Genomic DNA, 7,529 nt, shown 5'->3' with positions numbered 1-7,529 from the left:
ATATTTTCGCCATATACGGTGATAATGTTTAACTGTCACGTCCTTCCTAGCCTTTATCAGCGTAGGAATGACCTCATCCGGAATGCCCTTCTCTGCTAGGATCCGGCGTTCAACCGCCATGCCGTCAAACGCAGCCGCGGTAAGTCTTGGAACAGACAGGGCCCCTGTTGCAACAGGTCCTGTCTTAGAGGAAGAGGCCACGGTTCCCCTATGAGCATTTCTTGCAGATCTGGATACCAAGTCCTTTGTGGCCAATCTGGAACAATGAGGATTGTTCTCACTCCTCTTTTTCTTATTATCCTCAGCACTTTGGGTATGAGAGGAAGAGGAGGAAATACATAGACCGACTGGAACACCCACGGTGTCACCAGGGCGTCCACAGCTACTGCCTGAGGGTCTCTTGACCTGGCGCAATACCTCTGTAGCTTTATGTTGAGGCGGGATGCCATCATGTCCACCTGTGGCAGTTCCCACCGACTTGTAATCTGTGCGAAGACTTCCTAATGAAGTCCCCACTCTCCCGGGTGGAGGTCGTGTCTGCTGAGGAAGTCTGCTTCCCAGTTGTCCACTCCCGGGATGAACACTGCTGACAGTGCGCTTACGTGATTCTCCGCCCAGCGAAGAATTTTGGTGGCTTCCGCCATCGCCACTCTGCTCCTTGTGCCGCCTTGTCGGTTTACATGAGCCACTGCGGTGATGTTGTCTGACTGAATCAGAACCGGTTGGTCGCGAAGCAAGTTCTCCGCTTGACGCAGGGCGTTGTATATGGCCCTTAGCTCCAGGATGTTGATGTGAAGGCAAGTCTGCAGTACCGGCTGGTTTTGAAGCAGGGGTTTTGCCTGACTTAGGGCATTGAAAATGGTCCTCAGTTCCAGAATATTTATGTGTAGGGAAGTCTCCTGACTTGACCACAGACCTTGGAAATTTCTTCCCTGTGTGACTGCTCCCCAACCTCGGAGGCTTGCGTCCGTGATCACCAGGACCCAGTACTGAATGCCGAATCTGCGGCCCTCGAGAAGGTGAGCACTCTGCAGCCACCACAGGAGTGACACTCTGGCCCTGGGGGATAGGGTGATTAACCGATGCATGTGATTAACCGATGAAGTTCCTGAGCTTTCTCTATCGGGAGATAAACCCTTTTCTGGTCTGTGTCCAGAATCATGCCCAGGAAAGACAGACGAGTCGTAGGAACCAACTGCGACTTTGGAATATTTAGAATCCAGCCGTGTTGCCGTAACACTTCCAGAGAAAGTGATACGCTGTTCAGCAACTGCTCTCTTGATCTCGCTTTTATGAGGAGATCGTCCAAGTACGGGATAATTGTGACCCCTTGCTTCCGCAGGAGTACCATAATTTCCGCCATTACCTTGGTAAATATTCTCGGTGCCGTGGAGAGACCAAACGGCAACGTCTGAAATTGGTAATGACAGTCCTGTACCACAAATCTGAGGTACGCCTGATGAGGTGGATAAATGGGGACATGAAGGTATGCATCCTTTATGTCCAGAGACACCATAAAATCCCCCCCTTCCAGGCTTGCGATGACCGCTCTCAGCGATTCCATCTTGAACATGAACCTTTTCAGGTATATGTTCAGGGATTTTAAATTCAATATGGGTCTGACCGAACCGTCCGGTTTCGGGACTGCAAACATGGTCGAATAATAACCCCTTCCCTGTTGAAGGAGGCGAACCTTGACCACCACCTGTTGAAGATACAATTTGTGAATTGCAGTTAACACTATTTTCCTCTCGTGGGGGAAGTTGGTAGGGCCGATTTGAGGTATCGGTGAGGGGGCATCTCTTCGAATTCCAGCTTGTATCCCTGAGACACAATTTCTATTGCCCAGGGATCCACCTGGGAGTGAACCCACTTGTGGCTGAAATTTCGAAGACGTGCCCCCACCGGGCCTAGCTCCGCCTGTGGAGCCCCAGCGTCATGTGGTGGATTTTGTAGAGGCTGGGGAGGACTTCTGTTCCAGGGAACTAGCTGTGTTGTGCAGCTTCTTTCCTCTGCCCCTGCCTCTGGCAAGAAAGGACGCACCTCGGACTTTCTTGTTTCTGTGTGATCGAAAGGACTGCATTTGATAAGACAGTGCTCTCTTGGGCTGTGAGGGAATATAAGGCAAAAAATTTGACTTTCCAGCTGTAGCTGTGGAGACCAGGTCCGAGAGACCCTCCCCAAACAATTCCTCACCCGTGTAAGGTAAAACCTCCATATGCCTTTTTGAGTCGGCATCACCAGTCCATTGCCGAGTCCACAGGACCCTTCTGGCAGAAATCGACATATCATTTATTCTAGAACCCAGTAGACTAATGTCTCTTTGAGCATCTCTCATATATAGGACAGCGTCTTTAATATGCCCCAGGGTCAACAATATAGTATCCTTGTCTAAGGTATCAATTTCCTCAGATAAGGTATCCGTCCATGCTGCTACAGCACTACACACCCAGGCCGACGCGATCGCCGGCCTCAGTAAGGTACCTGAATGTGTATAAATGGACTTCAGGGTAACCTCCTGTTTGCAATCCGCAGCATCTCTGAGAGTAGCCGTATCCTGTGACGGCAGGGCTACCTTCTTGGATAAGCGTGTTAAAGCTTTGTCCACCCTAGGGGAGGATTCCCAGCATAACCTGCCCGTTGGCGGGAAAGGATACGCCATAAGAATCCTTTTGGAAATCTGCAGTTTTTTATCTGGAGATTCCCAAGCCTTTTCACATAACTCATTCAGCTCGTGTGAGGGGGGAAAGGTTACCTCCTGCTTCTTTCCCCCATACATATGCACCCTCTTGTCAGGGACTGGGGTTTCCTCTGTGATGTGCAACACATCCTTAATTGCTATAATCATATAACGGATGGATTTAGCCAATTTTGGCTGTAACTTTGCATCATCGTAATCGACACTGGAGTCAGAATCCACGTCGGTATCTGTGTCAACAATTTGGGATAGTGGGCGCTTCTGAGACCCTGACGGCCTCTGCGACATAGGATCAGGCACGGGTTGAGACCCTGACTGTCCCGAGGCTTCAGCTTTGTCTAACCTTTTATGCAAGGAATTAACATTATCGTTTAAAACCTTCCACATATCCATCCAATCAGGTGTCGGCGCCGTCGGCGGAGATACCACATTCATTTGTTCCCGCTCTGCTTCCACATAGCCTTCCTCATCAGACATGTCGACACAAGCGTACCTACACACCACACACACAGGGAATTCCCTTTCTGAAGACAGTTCCCCCACAAGGCCCTTTGGAAAGACAGAGAGAGAGGGTATACCAGCACACACCCCAGCGCTATAAACCCAGGTATAACACAGTAACTTAATGTTAACCCAGTAGCTGCTGTTTATATTGTGTTTTGCGCCTAATTATGTGCCCCCCCCCTCTCTTTTTAACCCACTTCTACCGTGTATCTGCAGGGGAGAGCCTGGGGAGCTTCCTCTCAGCGGATCTGTGAAGAAAAAATGGCGCTGGTGAGTGCTGAGGAAGAAGCCCCGCCCCTTCGGCGGCGGGCTTCTGTCCCGCTTAAATATGCAATTTTTGGCGGGGGCTCATACACAGTGCCCAGCTGTATATATGTTTAACTTTGCCAAAAGAGGTCCCAAATGCTGCCCAGGGCGCCCCCCCCCCCCCCCCCCCCCTTGCGCCCTGCACCCTTACAGTGACCGGAGTATGTGTAGGTGTTTGGAGCAATGGCGCACAGCTGCAGTGCTGTGCGTTACCTCAGTCTTCTGCCGCCTGTGAAGTCTTCTTTGCTTCTCATACTCACCCGGCTTCTGTCTTCCGGCTCTGCGAGGGGGGCGGCGGCGCGGCTCTGGGAACGGACGGCGAGGGTGAGATCCTGCGTACCGATCCCTCTGGAGCTAATGGTGTCCAGTAGCCTAAGAAGCAGGACCTAGCTTCAGAGAGTAGGGCTGCTTCTCTCCCCTCTGTCCCACGATGCAGGGAGTCTGTTGCCAGCAGAGCTCCCTGAAAATAAAAAACCTAACAAAATACTTTCTCTCAGCAAACTCAGGAGAGCTCACTGAAAAGCACCAAGCTCGTCTGGGCACCGTATCAAACTGAGGTCTGGAGGAGGGGCATAGAGGGAGGAGCCAGTGCACACCAGAACCTAAATTCTTTCTTAAAGTGCCCATGTCTCCTGCGGAGCCCGTCTATCCCCATGGTCCTTACGGAGTCCCCAGCATCCACTAGGACGTTAGAGAAATTTGGTTTTATTTGTTCTTACTGTAGTTGATACGTTCATTTAGGGCTTTTAGTTCAGCTGTGTATTTATTGTTGTCCCATTTTTTATGTGTCTCTTTTATGTTCAATTTTATGGTAATAAATAGTATTTTAATGTATTATAATTGGCAATTTTTACTTTATTGACACCGTGATCGCTACATATCCCTCATCCCAGGGGCGCTGGAATGTTTTTAGGTTGGGGGGGGCGTAGAAAAATAGTATTTTGGCGCCCCTATGGTGCCGGCCTCCTCTTTCTTTTTAGCCGCCCACCGCTGTGCGGATGAGCGCTTACCTCCAGATCCACGCGGGCAGCATCTCCTTTAAAAACAGTGTGCTACCGCAAGGTGCTGTGTCCTCCTATCTTCAGTTGTGTCCTAGCCACCGCCGGCTGTCTCTCCTTCACAGATGCATTACTGGGAGGAGGCGTGGCCAGGCTGGGACATCCTGGGGCCATAGCCACGCCTCCTCCCCGTAATGCAACTATGAAGGAGAGACAGCCGTCGCGCTCTGGAAAAGGGGGCGTGGCCACTCAACAGGGGGCGTGTCCGTCAGTGTAGTTTTATCCCTTATACTATCTAGTACTGGTGCTCCTTTCACATTGTAGCACACGGTAGGAGCCGAAATGCACATTATAGCACACGGTATGAGCAGAAATTCACATTATAGCACACCGAATGAGCCGAAATTCACATTATAGCACACTGAATGAGCTGAAATTCACATTATAGCACACCGAATGAGCCGAAATTCACATTGTAGCACACTGAATGAGCTGAAATTCACATTATAGCACACGGTATGAGCCGAAATTCACATTCTAGCATGCTGAATGAGCCGAAATTCACATTCTAGCACACTGAATGAGCTGAAATTCACATTCTAGCACACTGAATGAGCTGAAATTCACATTCTAGCACGCTGAATGAGCCGAAATTCACATTCTAGCACACTGAATGAGCTGAAATTCACATTCTAGCACGCTGAATGAGCTGAAATTCACATTGTAGCACACTGAGTGAGCCGAAATTCACATTGTAGCACACTGAATGAGCCGAAATTCACATTGTAGCACACTGAATGAGCCGAAATTCACATTCTAGCTTGCTGAATGAGCCAAAATTCACATTCTAGCACACTGAATGAGCCGAAATTTACATTATAGCACACTGAATGAGCCCAAATTCACCTTGTAGCACACTGAATGAGCCGAAATTCACATTGTAGCACACTGAATGAGCCGAAATTCACATTACAGCACACAGTATTAAGTACTGTATACTTCTGTAATGCACTGTAAAGTCTCTCTGGAGCGGACACTGTAATGCACAGTTGTGCACCTTCTGCAGGGCACACTCTGATGTGTAGCCTCTGACCTAATTAAGGGTTTCCCTACTCCTCTGCCTTTCCAGCTGCACTCACCTGACCCCCTTATCTCTTTCCTCAGTTTCCTTTATTTGCACCCTCAAAGTTCCTGATTCCCCCAGCCCCTCTATCTCACACTTCCCTCTGCATTCCCAGTCTTTTCTCATGCCCCCGGAGTCCCCTCTAGATTCAGCCAACAAGACACAGACTGCCTGCAAACCTGTATAAGAAGCAACCTTTAGAGAGAGACTTCCCTGTTCTCATATAATATGCCCAGGTGCTTTCTCTGAGTCTGTGAGATCCTCCTCACTCCGTGTTCCAGCGGGGGTCAGAGGAGCATGTGACCGCTCTGCCAATCAGGGGCTCTTCTAATCAGCATGTGCCGAGCTCCTCCAATCACAGCTCGGCACATGCTCTTCTGACCCTGTTGCTAAGATCAGGGAGGAAATTGATGCTCGGCACCGCAGTGAGACTGTGAGTTACAGGGACTTCCCCTGCTGCTGCTGTTCCGTGCTCTCACACAGTAAGTCACACGATCTAACAGCGGGGCTCCCATCCCTGTGCTGCCGGCGCCGCTGCTTGTCATGCAGTGGTAGCCGGCAGCACAAGTAGCAGAGCGGACAGAGCGCCTTTGCAGACTGCTGAGCGGGTAGCACCGGAGCCAAGAGCTCCCCTGCGCCTCTGTCATATTTGGGGGGGGGGGGGCAAGCTGCCCCCTTGCCCCCCCCCATTCCGACGCCCCTGCCTCATCCCCTCCTTTCTCCTACATTTTTTCAGGGAATTACCACCTCTGTATATATTGAGGGACCAAGCTGGCGCCCCTTTAGCAGCACAGGGGAGTGTCACATAGGATTGTCATTTTATATACAACATATCTGTTTTATATCACATGTGGCGCAATATTAATCCTTGTTTATATATATATATATATATATATATATATATATAGACAACAGGTACAAAACGGCACTCTGAAAAATCAACAAGAGACTACTCTATTGCAAATGCAATAGAGACGCCTCTTGTTGATTTTTCAGAGTGCCGTTTTGTACCTGTTGTCTATTTGAATTCATTATTCGGGCACCTGTCTGCTGCATATTCTGGATGGAGTGCCGGACAGTCCACTGCTGTATATCTATCTATCTATCTATCTATCTATCTATCTATATATGTTGATATATATATATAATTATATATATATATATATATATATATATATATATATATATATATAGATAGGTATATATATAAAAAATAATCTGAGGGGGAGCCAGAGCTATCACTGTATGGGGACCCAAGATTTTTGTTGCCGGCCCTGTTTCATATATAAGCAATCTCTTCAACAGACAACTGCATTTCTCTCCTGGAAACTCAATATCTTCAGCAAGTTCAGAATATATGACTCTCTCTTTCTCTGTCTCTCTCTCCGTCTCTCTCTCTCAGCTCACTTTTAGCTTGGGTGACTTCAGTGAAGAGTTTTTCAGAAAGCATGGAAAACATGTCAAGAGATACAGAGTGTGGGGTTTCACCTTGTCAGAATGTTTGGCATACACGGACTTTAAGAAACAAACAAAATCACCTTTTGCCATTTACACCGAGAGATTTTACAATTGTTTTTCAGCGGCTACCTTGTAATGTCAGAGCAGATGAGGATTGCTGGTGGAGAAGAGAGTTTGTTTACTTTTGTGTTCTTTTAGCATTTTATGCAATAAAAAGTTATTTGTGCATTTTATATTGATGGTCACTAAAGCTCATTGACGAACCACAAAGTGACAGAAACTCGCAGCCCAAATGCTCTGTTGCGACATAAGACGTTCTCCAGGGAAGTTAATGGACTTGCAGTCCAAGGTGGCAGCATTTGCTAATGGCTAGCATTGTGCCAGTGCAAGTACCACTTAAGTGCACAGGAGCATGTTACATCCTATATTTCTGCAGGATGTG

The 7,529-nt window shown here is 48.3% G+C and overlaps 1 long non-coding RNA gene across 1 annotated transcript; it reads left to right on the top strand.

The window, feature by feature from the left end:
• Positions 1 to 6,022: 6,022 nt before the first annotated feature.
• LOC134956709 (uncharacterized) lies at positions 6,023 to 7,320 on the top strand. The gene is made up of 2 exons (XR_010186116.1): positions 6,023 to 6,111; positions 7,032 to 7,320. It is a non-coding gene; the product is annotated as an uncharacterized LOC134956709 (long non-coding RNA).
• The last annotated feature ends 209 nt before the right edge of the window (positions 7,321 to 7,529 follow it).

The sequence above is a fragment of the Pseudophryne corroboree genome, chromosome 9 (genome assembly GCF_028390025.1).
Source record: "Pseudophryne corroboree isolate aPseCor3 chromosome 9, aPseCor3.hap2, whole genome shotgun sequence".
NCBI lineage: Eukaryota > Metazoa > Chordata > Amphibia > Anura > Myobatrachidae > Pseudophryne > Pseudophryne corroboree.
This window is presented reverse-complemented; position numbering and strand designations above follow the sequence as displayed.